This window comes from Lolium rigidum, chromosome 6 (assembly GCF_022539505.1).
Source record: "Lolium rigidum isolate FL_2022 chromosome 6, APGP_CSIRO_Lrig_0.1, whole genome shotgun sequence".
NCBI classification, from domain to species: domain Eukaryota; kingdom Viridiplantae; phylum Streptophyta; class Magnoliopsida; order Poales; family Poaceae; genus Lolium; species Lolium rigidum.
Window position 1 is genome coordinate 6731319 of NC_061513.1, and position 6922 is coordinate 6738240.

The following is a 6922-nucleotide window of genomic DNA, read 5'->3' on the forward strand; positions in this document are numbered from 1 at the left end:
GACCTCGGATGAGAAGGAACAACTTCTTCAGCCTTAGAAATGCCAGAATCCTCGGCATCAGTCCTTTTCCTTTTGTTCTTGGGAGAGACAGCAGGAGGAAGGGACTCAGTTGATTCACTGGCCTCAGATTCAATTTCTTGCCCATGGGAAGCCGCAGATTTGTGAGAACCCGCGACTTCACTTTCAGGAACAGAAGAGCCCTGAGTATCGTCGGCAACGATGGTCATTTCTTCGACCTCTCCACCCTCAGGAAGAGGAGGAAGGGAAGTTATACTAGGATGGTCCTGAAAAAATAGAAACCAAAGAAAACGTAAAGAGATGACAATACAATGAGATGCAGGGAAAAAAGGCGCAACAAGATAAAAATGCGGAAAGACAAAATACCTTGGGGAGTGGATTGGTGGAGCTGTATGGTTCCACGCGACAAGAAGAAGGAACTGGATCTTTGCCCAGGCGAGAAAGTCTTCGAACCAACTTCTCCAAGTCCTTGGTGGAAAGGTCACCGGAGATTCTGTTGGCGTCATTTTCACCAGAGTACGTCCAAAGGGGATTTTTGCGAGCCTGAAGAGGCTGCACTCTAATCCTAAGGAAGTAGGCAGTGATTTGAACACCAGATAGCTCCTTGCCTCGAGTATTTTGAAGCTGGCGAATGCGAGACATGAGCGCCTCTGTCGCCTTTTTCTCTTCCTCAGAAGCTTCGGCATCCCAGGAGCGACGGCGCTGAATTTTGGCATTCCCGTCGAAGGGAATTATGTTGTGCTCAACGGAGTTGGCGCTTTCTTCGTGAATGTAAAGCCACCTCTTGCGCCATCCTTGGACAGAATCAGGAAACTTGACGTCGAAATAATCGACATCAGTACGAACACAGATAACAACGCCACCTATGTTATAAGTGACGTTGTGGGAGCCATTGCGGCGGATGCAGAAGATGCGTTTCCAAAGAGCCCAATTAGGAGCGACTCCAAGAAAGCATTCGCAAAGGGTGATAAAAATAGAAATGTGAAGGATGGAATTGGGGGTCAGATGATGCAATTGAATCCCATAGACAAAGAGAAGACCGCGGAGGAAATCATGGATTGGGGTAGAGAGGCCGCGGATAAGATGATCAACAAAACTAACCCGATACTCCATTGGAGGCTTGGGATAGCTTTCTTCACTGGGAAAGCGGATGGCGCCTTCCTTCTTCATCAGGCCAAGCCTTTTCATCAGGTTGGCGTCTTGGTTGGAGATTTTGGATCTCTCCCACTCAAGATCTTCAGCGGCCATCGCGGACTCTGGAGTGCTGTGGCGAGTCAAACGCGCACGCGGTGGCATCCACGGCAGCGGATTGAGCAATGTATGCGAGAGCGGGAAATCGGCGAAGATTGGGCGCAGAGGAAGATTTGCGAAGAGGAACAGGTGAGCGGCGCAAGCGAGGGGATGAACGGAGGTTGAAGACAGGTTTATATAAGAATTGGGTGAAGCAGTGTACCGTTGGATGAGGAAATCGTGTGGTGAGAATTGATCTTCTAGTTACAAGGGCAAAAAAGTATTTTTACTGGGATAGGCGTTACCGTACGTGCACCAGAAAAGCGGAGGACGTGTGTCCCCCACTTGCACGACGTGTCAACATGGTGGGAACGATGGACCCACAAAGCAGAAAAATATCGACCATTGATAGAGTTGAAGAAAATTTGACAAGGGAAAATATGTCGACAAGAGAAAGGAGAATGGCGACAGGATAAGTTATTTGAATGCATCGGGAGCCTTTGGTCGAAACAAGTTTTTGCCCAAATGCTCGGGGGCTACTTCGAAAAAAGAAAAATTTCGACAATGGCAAATATAGAAAATGTTGAGCCTACAGTCAAGCACAAGTTCTTGGCTGTAGCCTCGGGGGCTACTCCCATCGGGAGCGCTGTTCGCGCACCCGACAAATAAAAAAAAAAAAAAAGAAAAAAGAAAGAGAGAAGAAGAAGGAGGAAAGAATATCAGGAGATAATGGCAATATAGTGACAAGGTGGACTAAAATGTTGAGCCTACAACCAAGCACAAGTTCTTGGCTGTAGCCTCGGGGGCTACTCCCATCGGGAACGCTGTTCGCGTGCCCGATGAAATTAACAAAGGAAAAATAGAACAAGCAAGAGAGTATATTTCGAGTTATCATTAACTCTCCATATACTCCCATCGGGAAAGCAATATAAGTCATATTTGACTCGATAAAATGTGCCATTCCAACAGCCGGAAAAGCACTCGACAATATATTCTCGAACGCCGAAGTTGCGATCAATTTCTGAATGCCGCAAAATTGCGAAGGTAAGACCCCGGACCTATTCTGCTGGGCGTGGCATCGCCGAAGACTGCGCTCTGCTACTTTTATCCGTATCAACAGATACGAAGAAAAATCCTAACGGACGCGTTAGGTACTCGATAAATTTAACTGGGACTCGACAGAATGGTAAGACCTTAAGCGGCGCCTGTCGAAGTTTACACCAGTATCCCGAAATCATGTCCAGGGACGTGATTTTGAAGTAGGTTTTTGCGGATTGCCACTAGAGCAGTTAACTAGTACCTGATCCGTCAGATGAACTAGCCCCAACTACCAATATCCCTGTACAATATAGAATTTTATGAGAAAAAGTATAAAAGTTAAGAGCTTTCGAGTAAAAATAAACAGTGGAGATTTTCCCTGATTCTACGATTCAAGCAAAATCTCGGGGCTACCGACATAGGCATCCCAAATGGGCCTGCCTAATATAGTACCCGGGGTTTATTGAAGGCCCACTACCCGAAGAATAAGAAGACTCGAGAGCCCAAGATGTATTTAAGGAAAAGATAGAGTTGTAATAGGAAGTGTTATTTGTAATCTGGCGGGATGAGTTAGAAACCATCCCGGACTCGTAATCCTTGTATAGCACGAATCCCTCGGCTCCACCTATATAAAGGGGGGTCGAGGGACGAGAAGATCATCGAATCATTGTCTGCAAACCCTAGTTTTCATATTCGTCGAGTACTTTTCGGCTGAAACCTTCGAGATCTACTTGCCCTCTACTTCTAACTAAACCCTAGCCTACAATCCATAGGCATTGACAAGTTAATCCCTTGTCACCCGTCCCGGCGGCGTGCCGGAACAGAGACTTCTGTCCCCCGAATCTTGATTTCGCGATGGCGGCGGCTCTGAAAGGTTTTCCGTATCGTGGCTTATTCGTTTAGGGTTTTCGAGGCGGAGAGAATATATAGGCGGAAGGGCAGCCTCGAGGAGTCCTGGGGCAGCCAGACCATAGGGGGGCGCCCCCCTTGGCCGCGCCGCCTTGTGGGGTGGGGCCCCCTGGCTCCTCTCTGGCCCCTCTTCGGTGCTCTGGAACCTTCCGGGAAAAATAAGATATTGGGCGTTGATTTCGTCCGATTCCGAGAATATTTCCTTTCTAGGATTTCTGAAACCAAAAACAGCAGAAAACAGCAACTGGCTCTTCGGCATCTCGTTAATAGGTTAGTGCTGGAAAATGCATCAAAACGATATAAAGTGTGAACAAAACATGTAGGTATTGTCATAAAACTAGCATGGAACATAAGAAATTATAGATACGTTGGAGACGTATCAAGGGGTTGAACTCTCGAACACCGTGGATGATATTCATGAACAAATCCTTGTTCATCCTATACCGGCGCTAAAAATTGGAAAATGATAGAAAATTCAAAAAATAAAATCTTTTGAGATTCATGTATGTTACACAACATACTATTAGGGGAAATTAACAAATTTGAATTTCGAATTTTTTTGCATAAAAAGTTTAGAAAAAGGTAAAATGGCATTAACTTTTGCATACAATGTTGGGAAAAATGTATAATATATGAAAATGATCATGGGAGAAAGTTACATCTGAATTCACCAGGGTTTACTCGATTAGATAATTTTTAGATTCTCAAAATTCCAAATGGAAATAAGAAAGCACGAAGATTTTAGTTTTTGCGAGAAATTCAGGATTTTATATTTTTATATTTATAAAAAATAAATTAATAATTTCTTCCTGCATAAAATCACTATTACTTAACCATAAAGGTCAGCCAATTTTTAGATTCTCAAATTTTAGGTTTTAGGTTTTGCAAAAAAAAGGTTATTTTTTTATTCAAGATTATTATTACATCATTATTTTTGTTTTTTAAAAGAATGATTTTTAATTCAAACAATAAAGAAATATGATATCGTGACCAACATGTTTATAGGATTGATATGATACTAGTATAAAAAACATGCGCGTGTATCACTTGAAAGTGGGATGGAAGGAACTCAGAAGTTAAGCGTGCTAGTGCTGAAGTAGTGGAAGTATGGTTACCAAGCAAAAAAGTTTGACCTGACTAGAGATTAAGTGTGGCTAGAGAGTAAAATTTTCAAATAAATAAAATACTAGAAATCTAAAAAAAATAGAAAAAAGAGAGAGTGGGAAAATAATTAGAAAAAAATTGGATAAAAAATGGCACCGGTAGCGGGTTCTACCGCGACAACGTTTTGGAGCATTTTGCTGTCGCAGCAGACCCTTTAGCACCGATTCGTGTTGCGAACTGGTGCTAAAGGTCCTCCCATCTGGGCGCTCGGCCGTCTCCATGTGGTACCTCTTTACCACCGGTTCGCAGAAGAACCGGTGCTAAGAGGGAGCCTTTAGTGCCGATTGTTTTGCATCGATTGCACAACCGATGCAGTCCCATTTTCTACTAGGGAGAAAAAAATCGGTACGATCAATCAATCAAGGCCCTAGGTCTTTGGCCAGTCGGTCTGTCTGGCAAGCTAGGTAGCTACGGTGCAGGCCATCTCGCCCGGAGTGGCTACTGTCGTGTGTGACGTGCAGCTGTACGTAACATAACCATTTAGAACACGAGTCGGGAAGTAGCTACCTTTGCCTCTCCGATCGATCGACTGGCCGATTAAGATGTGTCGTAAAAGAAAAAGGACATTGCCGAGAATGGCAAGTGAAGTTAATGGAGACGACGCCCGTGCCTACACTTGTATGGAAGGTGTGTTGCTTCCACGAAATTTCTTGCAACACCGATCTGCTCCTTGGCAGGTACTGTGTTTGGACTGAAACAAAGCTTGGGTCTTGTTGGGTTGACTTGACGGAACCAGTTCTCCGCGACCTTCCCACCGGATGAACAAGCGGATCGGCCCCACCCTCAAGGCCCTTTGCATGCCTACACTTTTATCGACCCACGCTGAGCTTCCTCGAAATTTCTCACAACCATACCGGTAATACTCCGCCCCCCCTCCTAAAAAGATGTCATGAATTATGTAAATTTATGCATGTATCTAAACACTAAAATAGTCAAGTAGTCAAAAACAAAACGAAAAAAGTAGTCAAAAAAACACTAAAATAGTCGGATACATGTCATCTAATATATAGGTTTTATGACAATCTTGGGGGCAAATTCATAAATTAAAAAGGAGTGCAATATGATGGTGTCATTGAAAATTCCTCTGAAACCCACTGAGAAATGTAAGGATAAATTTATATGTCATATGTCAAAACTTGTGTATATTATCTCATTATAAACCTGTTATGAGAAACCATTTGGAAAAAATAGTATGGTATATATAATCTCAGGATCATACATGGGTTATAATTTGGGAGTTTTAAAATTTGCCCACATGTCTATAGGGGAGAACCCTAGCCGCCGCCCCCGCTCCCTCTCCTCCACCGCTGCCGCCTCTCTCTCCCTCTATCTCTCCCCTTCCCCCCTCTCCCCCTCCTCTCTCTCTCCCTAAACCTAATATTTAGAATGAACAAGGGTCCACCCCCCCGTCACTGATGGTGTTTTATTACCGAGTTCGTGGGGAGTTCCCAAGAATCTCCATCCCGTGTAGCCGCTTTGCGGGTTGCCGGGCATGGCCTTGACTCGCGATGGCGAAGGAAAAAAAAACTCCAGCTCCATAAGGCCATGGTGGGTGCCAATGCATGAGTGTCTCCACTCGAGCACCTTGAAGATGTAGGCCTCTACTAGAATTTTATACAATACCTACGCCTTCAAGGTGTCACATCAGTGTTGTTCTTCTTGTCCTTCTCGGAGGAAGCGCGTGGGTTCCCCGGTCCTCACATGGCTGACAAGTGGCGTGGGTAGAGGAGATCCCACCGCGAGCAAGCACCGCCGGGCTAAGCCTCGACGGGAGGGTAGGAGGAGAGGAAGTTAGCTTGGAGTCGCCTCGACATGTGGGGCCCCCAAGTCGCCCACGGAGCGGGCGGAGCAAACTGGTTTTTAGCCGTCTTGTTTGTAGCTTCGCATATTTATTAAATTTATGATCGATGTTACTCCCTCCATTTCATGAAAGTTGTTGTGAATTTGTCAAAATTTGAATGTATCGGCATACTAGTTAGTCTCTAGATGTATTTAAATTTTAATAAATCTAGGACAATTTTCATGAGGGCATCTCCAGCGGCGCGACGCAAACGGATGCTGAGCAACCGTTTGCGTCTGCCTTGACCAAAAATGCGTCTGGCACCCTCTCCAGCGGCGCGACGCAGAGTGACCGGGCCGTTCGCAGAGACGCAAAACTGCCGCAAATATGCGGCAGGTTTGCGTCTCTGCGGCCGCTGCGCGGACGCGTAAAGCGTCCGCTCGCGTCTCCACCGGGCCCGCCTGGCAACGAGTCTGCATCGAGGGCATCGTTTCGACGGTCAGCGCTTCCGCGTCTGCGCCGCAGCCTTCGCCATCAATGGCGCGACTGCCTGTTCTGCGCGTGCACTGGCGGGTGGCGGCTGGGCTTCTGCGCCGCCTTCAATGGCATCGTATCCCGCGCATGGCCGTCCTTAAAAGACCACCGGCCGCGTTCCTCCTTCGCCCACACCTCCACTCGCACCACCACCGCCGCAGCGACATGGGGAAGAAGAACGACTTCGAGGCCTCCGGCAGCGGCAGCAAGAGGGTGCCACTCCCCGTCACGCTGGGGAGGCTAATGCAC